This window comes from Carica papaya, chromosome 1 (genome assembly GCF_054855325.1).
Source record: "Carica papaya isolate Zhongbai chromosome 1, ASM5485532v1, whole genome shotgun sequence".
In the NCBI taxonomy this organism is placed as follows: Eukaryota; Viridiplantae; Streptophyta; class Magnoliopsida; order Brassicales; family Caricaceae; genus Carica; species Carica papaya.
The window spans coordinates 9,908,916-9,931,428 of record NC_142309.1 but is presented as its reverse complement, the minus strand read 5'-3'; the positions used below and the strand labels follow the sequence as shown (position 1 = coordinate 9,931,428).

The window sequence follows — 22,513 nt, the reverse complement described above, 5'->3', positions numbered from 1 at the left end:
AGAACCCAAATTTTCACCCCTTTTTTTTAAATTATTTTCAATTAAATCCCTAAATAATTTTTACTCCTTTTTATTATTATTATTATTATTTTCATTAAAATAAATTAAACTAAATTAAATTCAATATATTATTATATAAAAAATAATTATATTCATATAATAATTACAATAATAAAAAATAAAATAAAAAGAAGGGGTTGGGGTGTTACATGGGGTCCCTGTCAGGCATCACTATCATTTGGACTCCATGCAATCTGACTATTTCCCGAATATATATTCTTGCTAACTTGTCCAAAGGATCAGTCATCCTGATGGCCAAAAAGTGGAAAGACTTGGTAAGCCGGTCGACAATTACCCAGATTGCATCATGTCCTAAGCGTGCCTTAGGTAACCCTGTCACGAAGTCCATGGTGATATGTTCCCACTTCCACTCTAGGATCAGGAATGGCTGAAGTAACCCGCCTGGGTGCTGATGCTCTGCCTTGACCTGCTGACATACCAAACATTTAGACACAAAGTCAGCTATGTCTCTTTTCATCTCGTTCTACCAAAACCAGGGTCACATACTTCGGTACATTTTAGTGCTTCCGGGATGCATGACAAATTTTGAGATATGGGCCTTTGTAACGACTTTGAAAATTTAAAAAGAAATACATATAATAATTTGAATGCGGAATCGAAATAAAGGTTAAGGTTAACATCCCTTACACGATAACTCCAAAGTACTAACAAACATCACGAAACAAATTCTCTGAAAGAAATACGAAAAATAGAAAAAATAAAGGAAACTATAAAGTATCTAGCATATACTCGTAGCCTTCTTGGGGATCGGACTCGGGAACCGGGTCCTCCTGATCTGAAATAGTTAAATAAGTACATCACACTATATCACTGTCACAGAAGTAAAAGTTGATAGAAAATCAAAACAATCAATAGAGCAGTCGATTTAAATAGATTCGTTTATCATAAATAAAATCATTTACAACTCACTTACCACTGTGGAATTTATGGAAATAATTTATAGAAGCAATAATATCATACGGATCACAATTTCATGCAAAATCAGTAATATAGAACATATCATAAATTTATATTCATTAACAATAATAATCATCACCGTTTCTCGTTTCATCAGCCTACTAGTATCCATAGGGATCCATAGGTGTGTCTCCACTACACGTGAACTATTTTCCTTAACAAACTTAATTCCAGAGCCGTCCCCATACCCCGTCCGGTATGAGGGTGAAGCGGGACGTCCCCATACCCCGTTCGGTATGAGTGTCAAATGACCAAGTCTCCATACCCCGTCCGGTATGAGACAACGTTCACGTAGGGTTCCCTATGAACCCGGTCTGTCCACCATTTCTTAGGATATCTAGTGAGGCTGTCATCTTATCCATTTATCAGATCGTATCCCATTCCTATTTGTCCTTAGTCTCCGTCACCAAATTAAACATAAATACATAAACAAGCAACGTGCATCCAACAATACAATCATATCTTAGATTCTCAAAATTAAATAGTAGTAAAGTAAGATAATAGTACATGCATTTAAACCATACAATATATAAACCATATATCATTATGCTTTTAGACTGTACAATAAATCAACAGTAATCGACAAAAAATAATTTCTGATTTGGGCTCCATTAGCAATTTGTAATTAATCAAGCACATCCATTTAATTTGTAAAAAGGACCGTATTATTATTTATTTGAACTTTAATTCCATGATAGGAAATAGGGTGAGGGGTCCTTACTTGATTTGACGTCGAAAACTAGATGGTTACTGTGCCTACGGGCGGTTCCTGGGTTCCCTGAATTTTCTTTCAGGAACTGAAACATGCTTACGGTACCTACAAGTGTCCCAAATAAACCCAAAAATTAGATCCAGGGCCTACTCGACCAATTTCAGAATTCCGGCGCGGTGGCTCCGGCAACGGCGGCGGCGATCTGCATCGGGTTAGCTATTTTCGGCCGCTTTTGGCCGAATTCAGCCAAACTTGTACCAATTCCTACGAGAAAACACACTTAGGCCCTCGGTGGATCGAAAAAATGCAGAAAACCAAAAGTCACCGGCGGTGGGGCTCTCCGGTGCGACGGCTCCTTCGGCTCATATTGCGGTTGGGTGTTTTGTTTCGGTCAACCTGTAGAAAAGGAAACGGTGGTCACAACGGTGGAAAAATCACATAGAACGGGAATCGGGAAGGGCCTCATCGGAGGCATTTTTTGAAACACCCCGTGGTGGCACCGCCGAGCTTTGGCGGCATTTTTCGGCCAATTGGCCAGATCTTTCACTCCAATTTGGCCATGGATGGGCTTAAATTTGAATTTCGTGCAAGAGGGGAAATTTTTACCTCGTTTGACGGTCGAAAATTGTTCCGGTATGGCGGCGGGTGGTGGCAGTCGGCTTCCCGGCGGCTTGGCTGTCTTCTACGATGAGGGGCTCTAGCGGCTAGGGTTTGGGTTTGGGTGCGGATGGGGTTATTTATACCCATCCGCTTTTGATATGGACCGTCCATTATTTTTAATCTGGACCGTCCGATCACGATTAAATAGAGAATGAATCTGGACCGTCCGTGCGTGATTTAATCTGGGCCGTTCATGCATGATGCAATTTGGGCCATCTGTGCACATTTTCGATCTGGGCCATCCGTGCGTGCAGGAACAGATCTCAGCCATTCGATCGCGCGCACACGAATCACCCACGTGGCTTCCCGCGTCAGTGCCTCTGCCACCTGGCACGTCTTTATTGATCGGGGCTGCTGATCGGGCAGCTGAGTGGTGTAACTTTTTTAAATTGCATTTTGACTCCCGGTTTCTGATTTTTCTTTCAAAAATACCCCCACAACCCAAATTTTCACCCCTTTTCCCCAAAATTATTTTTAATTAAATCCCTAACTAATTTTTTTTACCCTTATTATTATTATTAAATCAAATTAAAATAAAATAGATTAAATTAAAATCATATAAATAATAATTATATTTATATATAAAAAATAATAATTAAATAAAAATAAAAATAATTAAATATTGGGTGTTACAGCCTCTGTCATGATGTCTCTCTTTAACTCACTGTTACCTAGAACACATACCCTGTCCTGGAATCGGAGCAACCCATCAGCGGAGACTCGAAATTTTGAGCTAACTCCCTGTTCTGCATATTTCTTGAGGGCTACTAGGGCGGGATCAGCTAACTGAGTTTTCCTTATTCTCTGGATTAACTCAGGCTGAACGGTCAGATGACCCAAACATGTGACTCTCGTAAAGTCCTGAAGCCGAACCTTTTGTGTGGCCCCAATCTGCATGCATTCTGAAACCATCAAATGGGCTAATATACCTGTACTTTTTCTGCTGAGTGCATCGGCTACCATGTTGCCTTTTACCCGGATGATACAGGATGTCACAATCATAGTCCTTAAGAAGTTCTATCCACCTTCTCTAATGCATGTTAAGATTATTTTTAGTGAATATATGTTTCAAACTCTTGTGATCGGTATAGATATGAAAAGTCTCTTCATATAAATAATGGCGCCAAGTCTTCAAGGCGTGTATGATTGCGGCAAGCTCTAAGTCATGGGTGGGATAATTTTTCTCATGACTCTTTAACTATCTAGACCCATAGGCTATAACCTTTCCATGCTGCATTAAAATACAACCCAAGCCTAGATAGTTGGAATCACTATAAACTGTATATCCCCCCGATCCACTTGGTAAGGCCAACATAGGTACAGTAGTCAGCCGCTTCTTTAGTTCTGAAAAACTTCTTTCACAATCCTCATTCCACTCAAACTTGACATTCTTCTTTATGAGCTGGGTCAATGGAGCAGCTAGAATGGAAAATCCTTCAACAAACCTGCGGTAATAGCCCGCCATTCCCAGAAAGCTACGGATCTCTTGAACTGATGTCAATTTCTTCCAGCCGAGCACCGCTTCAACCTTTTTAGTGTTTACTGATACTCCATCCTTTGATATGATGTGTCCCAGGAAGGTGGTCTGCTCAAGCCAAATCCACACTTACTCAACTTTGCATACAGTTTCTTTTTTCTGAGAACTTGCAAAACTTGAGCTAAATAGTGAACATGTTCCTCTCTACTTTTGTAATAAAGCAGGATGTCATTGATGAACACGATAACAAATTGATCTAAGAATTTCTGAAGATCCTGTTCATCAGATCCATGAAGATGACTGAGGCGTTGGTTAGCCCAAATGGTATGAACAGGAACTCATAGTGTCTGTACCTGGTTCGAAAAGCTGTCTTGGGGATGTCTTCTATTCTGATTTGCACCTGATGGTAACCTGAACATAGGTCTATTTTAGAGAAGACCTGTGCACCCTTAAACTGATCGAAGAGGTCATCAATTCTGAGAATGGGATACTTTTTCTTGATTGTGAATCTATTCAATCCTCTGTAATCAATACATAGCCTCAACGTTCCATCTCTATTTTTGGCAAAAGTGACTCCGGTACCCCTAGGGGACACACTATGTCTGATAAAATCACTGTCCTATAATTCAGTGATCTGTTTTCTTAGTTTCTCTATTTCGACGCGGCTCATGCGGTAAAGAGCAACCAAAATAGGCTGGGTGCCTGGCTGTAGGTCTATGGTGAATTCGACTTCCCTCTCTACTAGCAGTCCGGGTAGTTCATCCGGAAACACATCTAGGAAGTCTCGGACTACCAGAATCTCTTGAATACAATTCTCTTTCTTGGGTTTGCCCTGTACCACGTTCGGGTTGGCTTTAGCATCCTGCTGGGTGAGATTGTAAGCCTTGCCCTGGATAGGAGGTCTGCCCTGATTCTGGTTCCTTAGACACTCCCTTGCATAATATTGGGCACTACCACATATGCGACATGTGTTGTTAAGGCGGTAGCAGGGTCGGTTCCCGTGATCCCTACCGTAATGCTGACCGATCTTACCACGTCCTGCCACTGAAGCCTGAGGGGGAGCCTGGATCACTGGCCTGGGCCTCTTATTCTGTTGGACTAACACAGTAAGTGCTGGCCTGCGGAGTGGAGCTGAGGGTCTGAGGTTCCCTACTACCTGAGGGAGGGTGTGGAAGCTCCTTTCCACCAGCTGTGCCTTGGCCAGAACAGCCGAATAAGTCCTGAGCTCCAGCACGAACAAATGTTGCCTGATCTCTAGGTTGAGGCCCCACTGGAATCTCCTATCCTTCCTGCCCTCATCCAACAACATCTCAGGGGTGTATCGACCCAACTTTAGGAGCTTACGAGCATATTCTGACACAGTCATGTTCTCCTAGACCAACTGGACGAACTCCATCTCCTTCAGATGTCGGAGGTGCTCTAGGAGGTACTTTGCATGAAAGGCTGTTAGAAACTATTCCCAAGTAACTGGAACAGGCAGAGTGGTCTGTTTGGGTTCCCACAAGCGGTCTGCTTCTCCCACTAGCATGTAGATAGCAAGGGTGACCTTCTGCTCAAAAGTCACCCCTAGGGTCTTGAAGGCCTTCTCTGTCTCTGCCAATCAGTATTCGGCATCTTCAAAAGAGGATCCCTTGCAAAAGTAGATGGATTTAGTCTCTTGTACTTCTCTATGTAACCTGGGTCAATCGTGGGAGGAACTAGGTCCCATGGAAGAGGGACTAGGCTAGGTTGATTGTAGATTGGGGGGCCCTATGGTGGTATTTGCTGATAAGGTGGGGGCACCAGATTGTACTGTGGCGGTGTCGAGTGGTACTGTGGCTGGGGCACTAGATCGTACTGCGGTGGTGCTGGGTGGTACTGTGGAGGAGCAGGGTCGTACCAGTCGACATTGTGGATCGAAAGAGCATATTACTCTGCAACCGAAAAATTTTCTTTGTAAAGGTCGTATGGCAGAACCACACACCGAGGGAGGCTACATGGAAGTTAGAATCAGACTTTAGAGCGCAATATCCCCAACTGTTCGATTGAGAGTGAGAGACAAATTTGAGGGATCAAATTTCTTTTAAGGGAGGGAGAGTTGTAACACCAATAATTTCTTTTATTTTTATTTTTATTTTTTATATAGTTATTTATTAATTTATTTTAATTTATTTTAGTTTAATGAAAAAATGGGTAAAAATTGTTAATGATTAAATTGAAAATAATTTTAGAAAAAATGGGTGAAAATTTAGGTTTTGGAAGTATTTTTTAAAGAAAAATCAGAAATTGGGGGTCAAAACGCAATTTTAAAAAATTACGCCATGTCAGATGCTTGGTCAGTAGCCCCAACTAACCAGGACACGCTAGGTGGCAAAGGTGCTGATGCGGGGGGAGGGGGGGGAGCCACGTGGGCAATCCGCGTGTGCGCGATTAAACGGCTGAGGTCCCTTCCCACGCGCACAGACGGCCCAGATTGGAAGCGCGCACGAACGGTCCAGATTGAATCGCGCACGGACAACCCAGATTGAATCGCGATGAACGGTCCAGATTCACTCCCTATTTAATCGCGATAAGACAGTTCAGATCAAAAGCGATGGACGGCCCAGATCAAAAGCGGATGGGTATAAATAACTCATCCGCACCCAAACTCTAACCCTAGCCACCAGAACCTCTCGCCGGAGAAGACAGCCCAACTGCCGGGGAGCCGACCGCCACCATCGCCGCTGCACCAGAGCAATTTCTAACTGCCAAACGAGGTAAAAAATTTCACCCTTTTCTCTGAATTTAATTTTAAACACACTCATGATCAAATCGGAACAAAAGGACTGGCTGATTGGTCGAAAAATGCTGGCAAAGCCCGGCAGAGCTGCCACATGGTATTTCAAAAAATGCCTCCGATGAAGCCCTTCCCGATTTCCGTTAGATGTGATTTTTCCACCATTGTGATCACCGTTTCTTTCTCTACAGGTTGACTGGAGCAAAACACCTAACTACAACGTGAGCCAGAGGAGCCGCCGCACCGGAGAGCCTCGCCGCGAGTGGGTTTCAATTTTCTATGTTTTTCGGCCAATTGAGGGCCCTAAGTGTGTTTTATCGCCGAAACTGATGCAAATTTGGCTGAATTCGGCCGAAAACAGCCAACCCGAGGCGGAGCGCCGCTACAAGCGTCGGCGCCGTCGCCGGAGCACGGCGGAGCTGCTGTCTGGATTTTTGAAATTGGTCGAGTAGGCTCTGGGACTGATTTTTGGGTTTATTTGGGATATTTATAGGTACCGTAAGCGTGTTTCAGTTTCTGAAAAAAAATTCAGAAAACTTAGAGACCGCCCATAGGCGCAGTAAACCATTTAGTTTTTCGGCGTCAAATCAAGTAAAGATCTCTAACCTATTTTCTATCATGGAATTGAAGTTTGAATAAATAATAATATGGTATTTTGTACAAATTAAATAGATGTGCATAATTAATTTCAGATTGCTAATGGAGTCCGAACCAGACATTATTCTCTGTTAATTTCTGTTGATTGATTTTGCAGTCTAAAAGCATGATGGTTTCTGATTTGTCTATTTTATAGTTTAAATGCATGTATTATTACCTTACTTGACCACTATTTGATTTTGGGATCTAAGATATGATTGCATTACTGGATGCATGTTTATTTGTTTATGTAATTATGTTTGATTTGGTAATGGAGACTAAGAAAAAATAAGAAAGGGGTGTGATCTAATAAACAAATAAGATGACAGCCTCACTAGATATCTTGGGAGATGGTGGACGGACCAGATTCATAGGGAACCCTACCGTGAACGTTGTCTAATACCGGACGAAGTATAGAGACTAGGTCATTTGGCGCTCATACTGAATGAGGTATGGGGACGACCCGCTTCACCCTCATACTGGACGGGGTATTGAGGTTTAATGTCTTGGTACTCATACCGGACGGGGTATGGGGACAGCTTTGTAATTAAGATTGTTAAGAAAAATGGTTCACGTGTAGCAGGGACACCCCTATGGATCCCCATAGATACTAGTGGGTTGGTGAAACGAGAAACGATTATTATTTAGTTATTGTTAATGAATATGAATTTATGATATATTCTATGTTACTGATTGTGCATGAAGTTATGATCTGTATGATGTTATTATCTTTATGAGTTGTTTTCATAAATTCCACAATGGTAAGTGAAGGGTAAATGGTTTTATTTCTAATAAATGTATTGGTTTAAAAAATAGTGCTCCATTAGTTGTTTTAATTTTCTAGGAACCTTTGCTTATGTGCTGGTAATATAGTGTGATATCCTTGCTGGACTAGTATAGCTCACCCCTTATTTAACCATTTCAAATCAAGAGGACCTGATTCTTGAGCCTGATCCGCAAGAAGATTGCGAGTAGATGCTAGATACTTTATATTTTCCTTTACTTTTCTCATTTCTCGTGTTTCTTTTAGAGATTTCATTCTGTGATGTTTGTTTAGTACTTTTAAGTTATTGTGTAAGGGATGTAAACCTTAACCTTTTATTTCGCTTCCACATTTAAATTATTATATATTTTTTTTTGGATTTCCGGGGTCGTTACAATATATGTATATATGTATTTATATATTAATTATATATAAATACATGTATATAACATATTTAGATATATATTTCATCATATATATGTATTTATGTTTTTACTTATACATGTATATAATATTTTAATAATATATATGTATATAATATATTTAATTGTTTATCTATATTTAACATTATATATATTTTTAATCTTTTCTCTTTTTATTTTTATTTATTACAACTATATATAATAAAGCATAGGCAAACTAAGAAATTTACTCAAATATACGACTATATAATCTAATCAATACAAACAAAAACAATTGTCACTATCAAATATTAATAGATCATCATCCAAATATGGTTAGTTGTGAACATTAATGAACCTTGCACATACCCGACCGTACCTAACATTAATGAACCCTTATACAAGTCATCCAATCAGCGCGTGACTCGCACATCTAATTGAGTCATCGTTTTTCACATCTACCATTTGACAAGGATAGTGGAGCTAAAGTGACCGATCAATAGTGAAATAGAAATATTAAAACCACAAGCAAATATATATAAAACAAAATTCAAAATTAACCTTAGTTTTTAGCATTTCTATCAGTGAAGATGTGCCAAAAAAAATATGAAAATACAAAACTAGATAGATATGTAACAAATCTACTCAAAAAAGCTCCAATCTTTCTTTAAATACTCCTGTTTAACCTATATAGATTTAAATTTGGTTGGAATCATAAAATCTAATTTTTCTTTTAGCATATATTGTAAGGACCCGAAATTTAATTAAATAGTAATATTGAATTAATAAAGTATTAGCGGAACAACTAAAAATTTAGGGTTTACATTCATTACACAGTTTAATCAAAATGCCCAATAGGGATACAAGAATGTCCCTTGAAGGAAATTAAAATAGCAGAAAAAAAAATGCAACTAGAACCTATAGAGTCAACCTCCACAATGCAACTGGTGAAAAACGGGAGGCAATCTTTAACAACTAATTTTTTTATTGTTCAGAATTCGAATCTTGGATGTCCTGATCTGAAATGGTTAAATAAGGGGAATGAGTTACACTACCTCAGTAAGAATGTCAACACTTTAAAACCAATACGAAAAATTAAAGATTGGTAAAAATTACAAAATAACCAATTGAGTATTTCCCTTTTAGATAAATTCATTTAATTTCAAAAAATGTTAGTTTCATACTCACCTTTCAGGTTTCTAGATACGATAATAATCTGTTAGACATACTAAGAAACCAATAATAATTAAATCTTGCCTTTTTACTTACTGATGTCTTTGGGGGTCCATAGAGGTTCCCACTGCACGTGAATCTAATATCCAATCTATTAATTAACCGGTCGTCTCTATACCCCATCCGTTAATGGGCACCAAACGTACCACCGCCTCAATACTTCGTCTAGTATTAGGTTGAATAAATACTTCCCAACTCCTTCTGATATAAGATTTCTCAGTCCCGTTCGAATGAAGTAACGTCTGCAGTAGGGTTGCCCTATGCACCGGTCCATACACCCTTTCTTGACACCAGGTAAGCCTTCTACATACATACCCTTATCATCAACCATCCATCCATTATATACAACGATCTTATTTCATAATTTCAGGATAATAGAACGCAGTTAAGTAGACAATATAATTTGATACGAAGAAAAGTAGTTAGAACATTTATTTTCAACCAGTCAACTGATAAGGATAAAACGGATAGATAAACTAATAAATGAGAAAGCAATTAAAATCAATAAATCAAAGCACACGATGTAACAGTAAACAGTTTAGGCAGTATAAGAATAAATAGACAACATAGATAAACTATACACTGACTAATTACCGGCTCCATCAATGACCTATATTTAATTAATAAAAGGTTGCTAAATTCACAAATTTCACCATTTAATTATTATTTAAACTTTAACGTAATGAGAGAAAAAATGAGGGATTCTTACTCCGAGTCAGTGCCGCATTTTCACTGCACTTCTTGGAGGTTCTCAGATTTCTTGAGTTTTTTCTATAAAAAGAAAAAAAACATGTGTCACATATCTCGAAATATCTAAAAAGGCCAAAAATAAGGTTTTTAAATTTTTCAGGCCGGTTTAGGGTTCTAGCATGGTGGCACCGCCATGTTCTGGCACTTACGGCGGTGCTTCCTCTCGGTCTAACCAGTTTCGACCGATCTTGAACAAAAACCTGTAAAACCCAAGGTTAGGTAGCCTCTATTAGCTGAGAAAAAAAACTGAAGCATTACTGGCGGGGTAGTTTTTCGATACGGTGGCTTTGTCGTTCCTTTCTTGTGACCGAGGATTTTCTTCTATCTTCCTGCACCAGAAAGGAGTAAGGAATACAATGGTAAAAAAATAAAAGGAAACGGGAAGGAAATTCGAGCTCATTAGAGGAATTTTGAGTCGCGGGTGCGGTGGCTCAGCCAAGCTCCACTGGTTTCTAGCTTCCTTTTTGGCTTTTTGGTGCCGATATGGGTGTGGGGAGACTTAGAACTGAATTTTGAAGTGAAAGGGGGAAAAAACCCACCTCCCTAGGTTCGATGAGGGTCTCCGGTACGGCGACGGCGGCAGCCAATCTTCTTCTTCGCTTCTAGCTGCCCCTCTTCTTCTTCTTTGATTCACTCTTGGCGGCTAGGGTTAGAGTTTCTTATGAAAGAGGAGTTTAAATACACATCTTCATTAAATCTAGGCAGTCTGTCCGAGGAAACGTGACCCATTTTTGATCGTTCGATCAATCCTATTTGGATAATGAATATGGACTGCACGATCAGATGAAATTAGGACTGATCGATCGTGTTTGAAGGAAAAACAAATCTGGGCAATCCATGTGCGCGGGAGTAGATCTAGATCGTCAAATTAGTTAGCACGCGGATTGCCCACATGGCTTCTCGTGTGGATGCGTGTCTGTGTGTTTGGCACGTGGCGCACGGTGATTGGTCGCGCTGCTAACATGGCAGTCTTACATGGCCCATTTTTCGTTATTTGCATTTTTATCTCAGGTTTTCAGTTTTCTTTTCAAATAGGTCATTTCTTATTTCTAATTTGACCATAACTTTTGAAAATTATTTTCAAATACATCCAAAACATAATTTTCTTCAAAATGTCAAATAAAAATTAAAAATTAAAGTTTCTAAATTTATTCATTAAAATAAATTGATTATCCTAGGCCTAAATTCTGGGCCTGGGTGTTACATATATGATATGAGATTAGCGAGTCAGAATATCAATAAGCCTCAAAAGTTTGAGCTCATAATGGAACTTTTCAATTCACACATCTAATTCTTATCATTCTCGCTATTACAAAAATTATCTTCCTCCTTAACTCTTCCATTTCTTTCTCTTTCTCTATCTCTATCGCTCTCACATGCTAAAATATAAATTTCCTACTTGTGCTTTTTTTTTTCATTTGGTCTATCTCTTATTTTGCATTAATTTAATCATTTTATTTTTTTTTAAAATTCAATTTAATTTTTGTTCATAATTAATTTTTAATACTCTTACTTTTTGACAACAATTGAAAATTTTATTAATATATGATAACTTTTGATTGATAAATTACAAACATTAAAAATCAGGTGAGTCAAAAAATTACATGTGGAATAAAATTGAGGTAGAAATATCTTTTCGAAATCATACATTTTTATTTTGTTAGAAAAATTAATCCCTAAAGCATGTACAATCACACCGAAGTAAAAGTAGAAAGAAAAGAACACAAAAATTTTACACGGTTCAGCAGTGTGCCTACATCCACAAGCAAGACCGGTAAAAAAGTTTTCTACTATATAATATAAGAGTACATTGCCAATAGATTAACAAACTTATTTATAGAGAGACTAACAGAGTTTTTCGCAAAGAAAAACTCTTTAAGATATACATCAAATATTCTCCAGGATAAATATAAAGAAAACCCGCATAAATTATCTCATAGAATATAAATAAATATCACCACATTCAAGCCACATCAATAAATCTTCCCCTTAGCTTGAATTTCCTCTATTATCAAAGCAACTAACCATCTTGTTGCACCATCTTGCCAACATACCCCTATTAGGGCACTAATGAGTATCACATACTCCAACTAAGTCTAGGTTACACCTAAACTTGCTAACTGATCCCTGAATAAAGTAACGTCTACCATCAAGTTCTTCACACATAACACTAATCATCTTATGTACATCTGAACTCTTCGGTTTTTGCAAATCAATTGGTTCTATAACTGACAAGTTATATGCAACTAGATTATCATACTTCTATAGTCGTCTAATATATATTCTCTCCCTACTTGTTGCAATAATATATGGTTATTGTTGATTAGGTGCACTATCACTTTCTTGATTAAGATCTTGCACTTCATTCCCTAGACCATTGAACTGAACTTCTAACTCTGTTTGTTCTCTGACACCATGATCTAGTTCTATTATTGTTTTCTTATTTTGACTGCCTAGTGAAGCAGATTCATTAAATGTCATATTTCTATTGATAATTAACCCTAAAGACTTGAGATCATTACACTGCAACCTGTAGCCTTTTACTCTAGATGTATACCCCAAAAATATGCACTTCTTTGCCCTCGACTCAAACTTACCATCCTTAATATGATGCATTTTCTTTGGATTTCATAAAATACACTCATATCTTCCTAAAATAATCATCAATAAATATCATAAAATATCTAGCACCACTCTTAGAGGAACTCTATATGAACCCTATAAGTTAGAATGACATAATCCAACTTACCTATGGTATTGTGCATTACCTTTTTGTTGAATTTTACTCTAGTTTGCTTCCCAAACACACAGTGTTCATAGAAACCCAAAGATCATGTTCAACAAACTCTACTTGCTCAAAATCAATAATCCATTATCATACATATGACCCAAACGTAGATGTCACAACTAATTCTGATTATTGCTCCCTGATGCTACAGTAGCTTCCCCTGAACCTACATTTCTCTAAAGAACACATAATCTATATTCCAAACTACTTTTCATGAGTACCTTAAAGTCTTTACACACTTTAAGAGTATCATTCTCTACATGATATTTATAACCCTGAATCGTTAATATAGAAAGAGAAATAAGATTCCTCTTCATCGGAGGAACATACCAACACTCATTAGTTTTGATGATACCATCAAACATTCTTAATATATTTTTACCAATCGCAACTACAGATAATGAACTGTCATCTCCCATATATACAGTACCACTCATTTGTTTGTAAGTAGTAAACCAATGCTTATGTGGACACATATAGAATGTAGCACCAGAATCAAGAATCCAAGAATTCTTTCTATGATCTAAATTTACACATAGAACTACCCTAACACTATCATCAGAATTATCTTTGTCAACTATATTAGTAGAACTCTTCTGCTCTTTTTTTCTCTTCAATATAGGACAATCTCTTGTAAATTGATCATTCTCTACACATTCAAAATAGTTTCTTTTTCTACCTATAGATTTTAATCTATCCCTTCTATGTGTTTTTCCCTTGCTTATCAAAACTTCCTATTATGTTCTATACTTTGTAAAGTTCTTTTTCAACTCTTTTGATTTTAGTTCATTGCTAATATCTAGTGAAATACGAACTTTCTCACACAGTAGAGTATCAACAAAAGTCACATAAAAGGATGACAATGAACACAAAACAATCAATATCCGATCCTTATTTTTAAACTTAATATCTATGTTATTCAGGTTTATAATTAAAGAATTAAACTCATCAAGATCTTGTTTAATGGGTGTACCTCCATTCATTCTCGAATTGTACAACATTTTTTTTAGATAAAGGCAGTTTATCAGCGATTTTACAGAGTACAACTTTTTCTGTTTCTTCTCCACAGCTGAAGCCGAAATTTCTTCAGTAATTTTTCATAAAAAATCGTCATTTATATTCATAAAAATCTCACATAAGGCTCTATCCTACATATTACCTTTTCCAACGCTCTCGTACCCTCATGATATCTTTCTTCAATTCTCTCCATAAACCTTGTAGAACCAGGGACGATCTCATTGTAATCTTTCACGGACTGAAACTCGCACTATCATTAAACTTCTCTAATTTATACTTTATGGATGTCATCTCCTAGACTATGCACTAAAAACCAAATAGAGAGAAATAACACTATCAAAAAATAAAAAATCATTCATAAAGAGTTACCAATGCAAAGAAAACCACCACACGCAACCACCGGAGCACCACACACACCTCTCTGCACCTCCACTTGCCGTCACACATGTAGTTGCTGGAGTTGTCACACGCTGGTGCCAGTCACTGCTCACCACCACTGGAAAATATCAAAAATACCATATAACCATGCGACTCCTCAGATCTGATACAGATCTCTTGAAACATGTCGAAAAATAGCTAAAAACGTTACAAATTGGGACTCGTACGAATCAACTGCTGCTGTGCTGGTTCGTCTTCTCTGGCAATTCAGGTGACCTTTCTCTGATTTTCGGCCTTCAGCTTACACAGACATCAACGAAAAAGGATTCCACAGCCTCCAATCTAGTTTCACTGATCGGATTTCCTTCTCTCGATGTGATTGCATTCCTTCATGCGAAGAAGAGTTAGTCACCGCTCGGTCCATCTGCTGGAAGGCCGCTGCACGGTGGTTCAACTGTACTTCTGGTCGTGTCGGAGACGTTTTATCTTATGGGAAGCGACCGTCGCCACTGGCGGTTTTGCTTTGAGTGGTAGTCAGGACTGATATGGGTTGTGTGTTTTTTTTTTTGTTTTTTCTCACTAACTTAAGCTTTCTCTCTCTCTCTCTCTCTAAGCTAGTTTTTTTTTTCAAAATCTGAGCTCTGATACCACTTGTTGGAAAAATTAATCATTAAAGCATGCATAATCATATTAAAGTAAAAGTAGAAAAAAAAGAATACAAAAATTTTACGTGATTTGATAGTGTGTTTACATCCATGGGCAAGACCACAAAAAAGTATTCCACTATCTAATTTGAGAGTACATTACCAATATGTTAGCAAACTTATTTGTAGAGAGACTAGTAGAGTTTTTAACAAAAAAAACTCTCTACGATATACATCAAATATTTTTTCATGATAAATACAAAGAAAACCAATATAAATTATCCCAAGAATATAGATAAATATCATCAAAATTCAAAACACATCAATATATATTTTGTGCTTAGACCTATTGAAAATATAATTTTATATTTAACCTATCAAAATATATTTTAATTTTAACTAAAAATACTCTTAATTTTACGTATGTAATTATAAAATATATAATAAATTATAGCAAAACAAGATCCTGTCGGCTAACAAATTACAGAATTACATAATCCTTTAGCTTTAATGCCTCATTTCAGGGCCACTGCTATCCCTTGGTCTAACAAGTTATAGAATCATGTCGACTAAAACATACATTGCCTATCCACTACCATTATTTGATCTAGCAAATTAAAGAATTATCTTGGCTAAAATATACAATGCCTAATCATTGTTATACCCTAACCTAACAAATTACATAATCATATCAGTTGAAATATATATTGCATATCCAAAATTGGTCAAGTGGGCGCTGGGACTAATTTTGAGTTTGTTTGAGACATTTGTAGGTACTATTAATGCATTTTAATTCTCGAAAAAAAATTCAGAAAAATCAGGAATCACCTATAAGCGCAGTCGAACAGCTTAACTTTTTAGATATCAAATCGAGTAAGGATCCCTCACCCTATCCCCTATTATAGAATTGAAGTCTAATTAACAATAAATACGGTATTTTATACAATTAAAAAAATGTGCATAATTAATTATAGGTTGCTAATGGAACTAGAACAAAAAATTCTCTACTGTTGCTTTGTTGATTGTTTTAAAGTTTAAATACATGTTAATATCTTATTAATTGATTTTATGTCTTTGAATGCATGTATGGTTTATTCTATATGTTTACTCCTGAATCGAGAAAAATGAAGGTTAAACAGTAAAAAATTGTGTGATGAAATGAATAGATGAAACGGCAGCCTTATTGGATATCCTGAGAGATGGTGGACGGACCGGGTACATAGGGAACTCCACCGTGAACGTTGTCTCATACCCGACGGGGTATGGAGATTTGATAATTTAGTGCTTATACCAGACGGGGTATGAGGATGACTCGTTTAACCCTCATACCAGATGGGGTATTGAAGTTTGGTAAATTGGTACTCATATCGGACGGGGTAGGGGGACAGGCTGTAATTGAGAATGTTAAATGAAAGGGTTCACGTATAGCGTCTCTATGAACCCTCCATGGATACCAGCACGCTGGTAAAAAGAGCGATAGTTATCGTGGATTTATTGATGATGGACATAGATTTATAATGTGTCCTATGATTGCTGACTATACATGGAATCATGATCTGTATAATATTATTGTCTATATAGATTATTTTTATGAATCCCACTACGATAAGTGAATGGTAAATAGTTTTATTTTTAATAAATGTATTGGTTTAAATTAAGTGCTCCATTAGTTGTTTTAATTTTATACAAACATTTACTTCTGTATCGGTGATATAGTGTGATATCCTTACTGAGATAGATGCTAGATTTCTTTATTTAAATATTTCAGATCAAGAGAAACAGGTTCCAGAGCCTGATCCACATAAGGATTGTGAGTAGATGCTAGATTTCTTTATTTTTTGTTCATTTCCTTATTTCTTGTATTTCTTTCAAAATGGTGAATTCCGTAACATTGTTTGGTACTTTAAGTTATTTATGTAAGGAATGTAAATTCTAAATATTTATTACGTTTCTGCACTTTAATTATCTTTCATTTTCTTTGAATATTTTTGGGGTCGTTACAGTTGGTCTATAGCTCAAAGTTCGTCATGCATGCCGAAAGCACTAAGATGTACCAAAGTATGTAACCCCGATTTTGGTAGAACGGGATGAAAAGAAATATAACTGACTTTGTTTCTAAGTATTTGGTATGTCAGCAGGTCAAGGCAGAGCACCAACACCCAGGTGGGCTACTTCAACCATTACCAATCCCGGAGTGGAAGTAGGAACATATCACTATGGACTACATGACAGGATTACCTAAGGCATGCTCAGGACATGATTCCATTTGGGTAATTGTTGACCAGCCCACCAAGTCTTTCCACTTCTTAGCCATCAGGATGACCGATCCCTTGGACAAATTAGTAAGAATATATATCCAGAAAATAGTCAGATTATATGGGGTACCAGTGACAGTAGTGTCCGATAGGGACCCCAGGTTCACTTCTCGATTTTGGTATAGCTTTCAGCAAGTCATGAAAACGAAATTGTCTTTTAGTATTGCATTCCAACCTCATACCGATAGACAGTCAGAAAGGACAATCTGTACACTTGAGGATATGCTCTAAGCTTGTGTCATTGACTTCGGAGGCCATTGGAATGACCATCTACCCCTGATAGAGTTCGCCTACAACAACAGCTACCAAACGAGTATTGGCACGGCTTCGTACAAGGCGTTATATGGGCGACTATGTAGATCAACGATTTGTTGGGAAGAAGTGGGTGATAGAATATTGTTCGGCCCAGATCTGGTAGAGGAGATTACATCCAAAATAGTTAAGATCTGGAAGAATATCCAGATGGCTTAGAACAGGCAGAAGAGTTATGCAGACACCCAGAGGAGGGATTTGGAATTTGAGAAAGGCGATCAGGTGTTCTTTAAGGTTATTCTTTTCGAGGGAATTAGTAGATTCGACGAGAGGGAAAAACTGAATCCCAATTTATTGGACCATTTGAAATCTTAGACAGAATTGATACCACCGCCTACAAACTAGTACTGCCTCCAAAACTTTTCAAGGTCCATAATGTGTTTTATGTGTCCATGCTACGCAAGTACAACCTGGACCCCTCTTATGTCTTGGCCCACGAGCCTCTTCCACTCTAGGAGGATCTGCCCTACGAGGAAGTACCAGTTGGCATTGTGGATCGAAACAACAGATTACTCCACAACCAAAAAATTCCCATTATAAAGGTCATATGGCAGAACCACACACTGAGGGAGGCTATATAGGAGCTAGAATCAGACTTTAGAGTCCAATATCCCTAATTGTTTGATTGAGAGTGGGAGAGACAAATTTGAGGGACTAAATTTTTACTCTAAATTAATTTTTTTTTTTATAATTTAGAGTTTAATTTAAATGTAAATTCTTAATTTTTTCAATTTTTTAATTTTAATTTAGAGTAAAAATAAAGTAAAATTGATGGAGGATTAAATTGAAAATAACTTTGGAAAAAAGGGGTGAAAATTTGGGTTATTGAGGTATTTTTGAAAGAAAAATAAAAAAACAGGGGTGAAATTACAATTTAAGAAAGTTTCGCCACGTCAGAAGCCCTGTCAGCAAACCCGGCGAATCAGGACGGCCCGCGTGGTAGCGGACACTGATGCGGTGCCATGCAGGAGGCCATGCGGGCTATCCGCATGCCCCCGATTGAACGGTCTAGATCCGTTCCTACACGTACAAACAGCCTAGATGCGTTCCCTCCTCAAACACGATCGGACGATCCAGAGTGGATCACGATGGACGGTCCAGATTGGATCGCGATGAACGATCCAGATTCACTCTCTATTTAATCACGATCGGACGGTCTAGATAAAACACGATGGACGACCCAGATCACAAGTGGATGGATGTAAATAACCCCGATTCGCACCAAACCTTAACCCTACCCGCCAGAACTCCTCGCAGGAGAAGAAGACCTGGCCACCGGGAAGAACACCACCGCTACCCGCCGTCGCACTGGAGCTTTTTTCGACTGCGAAAAAAGGTAAAAATTTCTTGTTTTGCTCGAAATTCAATTTTAAGCACACACATGGCCAAATCGGAGGAAAAAAATCGACCAATTAACCGAAAAATACCAGGGAAGTCTGGCGGCGCCGCCGTGGGGAATTTCACAAAATGCCTCCGATGAGGCCCTTTTCGATTCCCGTTATGTATAATTTTTTTACCATTGTGATTACCGTGTCATTCTTTATAGGTTGACTAGAGCAAAACACCCAACCGCAACGTGAGCCAGAGGAGCTGCCGCATCGAAGAGCCCCACTGCCGGTGAGTTTCGATTTTTTATATTTTTCCAGCCAACCGAGTCCCTTTAACGTGTTTTATCATAGGGATCAATGCAGAATCAGCCAAATTCAGCCGAAAACAGCCGACTTGAGGCAGACCGTTGCCGCAGGTGGCGGCGCCGCCATGCCAGAATTTTGAAATTGGCCAAATGGGCCCTAGGACTGATTTTGGGTTTATTTGGGACATTTTTAGGTATTATTTACATGTTTTAATTTTCAAAGAAAAATTAAGGGAAACCGGGAATCGCTCGTAGGCGCAGTCGAACAACTTAGCTTTTCGGACATCAAATCGAATAAGAATCCCTCATCCTATCCCCTATCATAGAATTGAAATCTAATTAACAATAAATATGATATTTTGCACAATTAAGAAAATGTGCATAATTAATTACGGATTGCTAATGGAGGCAGAATCAAAAATTCTCTACTGTTGCTTTGTTGATTGTTTTACAGTTTAAATGCATGTTAGTACCTTATTAATTGATTTTATGGCTTTAAATGCATGTATGGTTTATTTTATGTGTTTACTGCTGAATCATGAAAAATGAAGGTTAAACGGTAAAAAATTGTGTAATGAAATGAATAGATGAAACAGCAGCTTTACTGGATATCCTGAGAGATGGTGGACGGATCGGGTACATAGGGAACCCCACCGTGAACGTTGTCTTATACTGGACGGGGTATGGAGACTTGATAATTTGATGCTCATACAAAACGGGGTATGGAGATAGCCCGTTTTACCCTCATACCGGACGGGGTATTGAGTTTTGGTAAATTGGTGCTCATACCGGACAGGGTATGAGGACGGTCCGTAATTAAAAATGTTAAATGAAAGGGTTCACGTGTAGCGGGGACATCCCTATGAACTCCCATGAATACTAGCACGCTGGTAAAAAGAGCGATAATTATCGTGAATTTATTGATGATGGAAATAGATTTATAATGTGTGCTATGATTGCTAACTATATATGAAATCATGATCTGTATAATATTATTTTCTGTATAGATTATTTTTATGAATCTCACTACGGTAAGTGAATGGTAAATGGTTTTATTTTTAATAAATGTATTGGTTTAAATTAAGTGCTCCATTGGCTCTTTTGATTTTATACCAACCTTTACTTCTATGTCGATGATATAGTGTGATATCCTTACTGGGGTAGATGTTAGATTTCTTTATTTAACCATTTCAGATCAAGAGGACCAAGTTCCAGAGCCCGATCCGCAAGAAGATTGCGAGTAGATACTAGATTTCTTTATTTTTCGTTCATTTTCTTATTTCTTATATTTCTTTCAAAATGGTGAATTCTGTAATACTGTTTGGTACTTTAAGTTATTTGTGTAAGGAATGTAAATCTTGAACATTTATTATGTTTCCACACTTTAATTATATTTCATTTTCTTTAGATATTTCTGGAGTCATTACAAGCTATCCCATAGCCTATGCTGAAATATACACTTTCTATCCACTGTTATCCCCTAGTCTAGCAAATTACAGAATCTTATTGGCTGAAATATAAACTTCTTATTCACTATTATCCTATGACCTAGCAAATTATAAAATCTTGTCGGTTGAAACATACACTTCCTATCCACTACTATCCACTAGCCGATCAAATTACAGAATCTTGTCTTCCAAAATATACATTACTTATGCACGACTATCCTGTAGCCTAACAAATTACAGAATCCTATCGATTAAAACATACATTGTCTATCCACTACTATCCCTTGGCTTAGCAAACTACAAAATTTTGTCGGCTGAAATATACACAGCCTATGTATGGGTATCCCCTAGCCTAGCAAATTACAGAATCTTATTGGCTGAAATATACACTTATTCACTGCTATCTCCTAAACTAGTAAATTATAATATCGGCTGAAATATACATTGTCTATCCACTACTATCCCTTAGCCTAATAAATTACAGAATCATATTAACTTAAATATACGCTGTCTATCCATTATTATACCATGACTTAAAAAATTACAGAATCATGACAGCTGAAATATATACCGCCTGTTCACTACTATTTTCTTACCTAACAAATTACAAAATCCTATCGGCTAAAATATACATGACCTATATACTGTTATCCCATGAGCTAGCAAATTATATAATCCTATCAGTTAAAATATACACTGCTTATCTACTGATTTTTCTTAGCCTAATAAATTACAGAATCATGTCAGCTAAAATATACACTACTTATCCACTACTATCCTTTAGCCTAATAAATTACAAAATCATATCATTTAAAATATACATTATCTATCCACTGCTACCCCTTGACCTAGTAAATTATAGAATTATGTTGGCTGAAATATACACAACTTATCTACTACTATCTCATGACCTAACAAATTATAAAATCCTGTCAGCTAAAATAACATTACCTATCCACTATTTTTCCTTAACCTAACAAATTACAGAATTATATCAATTAAAGTATACATTGTCTATCCGTTATTGTCCTCTAGCAAATTATAGAATATGTTGGCTCAAATATATACAACTTATCTACTACTATCTCATGACCTAGCAAATTATAAAATCCTGTCAGCTAAAATAACATTACCTATTCACTATTTTTCCTTAACCTAACAAATTATAGAATTATGTCGGTTAAAATATGCATTGTCTATCCGTTGTTGTCCTCTAGCATAACAAATTATAGAATCATATCGGTTAAAATATGCATTGTCTATCCACTACCATTCCCTAGCCTAACAAGTTATAGAGCTTATCGTTAGAACCCAATACAGCAAAGCCGCTACGACAAGTGACTCCTTTTGCTGGCTTGTGGTGTATATGGCTTGAGAGAAACCACAACATACTTCAAGGCCGCTACTCATCGTGCCATTAGCAGTGAGAAAGGGTAACGTATTATAATAAAAAATTAATTTTGGTGTGTAAAAATTACTTTTAAAATATTATACTATTTACAAATTTTATATATTTTAAAAAAATTAAGGAATATGTATATCTCAAAGCAACC

General features: G+C 37.3%; 1 non-coding gene across 1 annotated transcript; it reads right to left on the bottom strand.

Annotated features, from left to right (window-relative positions):
- Nucleotides 1-11,642: 11,642 nt before the first annotated feature.
- LOC148269185 (small nucleolar RNA Z266) lies at nt 11,643-11,737 on the bottom strand. Its single transcript, XR_015815993.1, has one exon. It is a non-coding gene; the product is annotated as a small nucleolar RNA Z266 (small nucleolar RNA).
- Between the last annotated feature and the right edge of the window lie 10,776 nt (nt 11,738-22,513).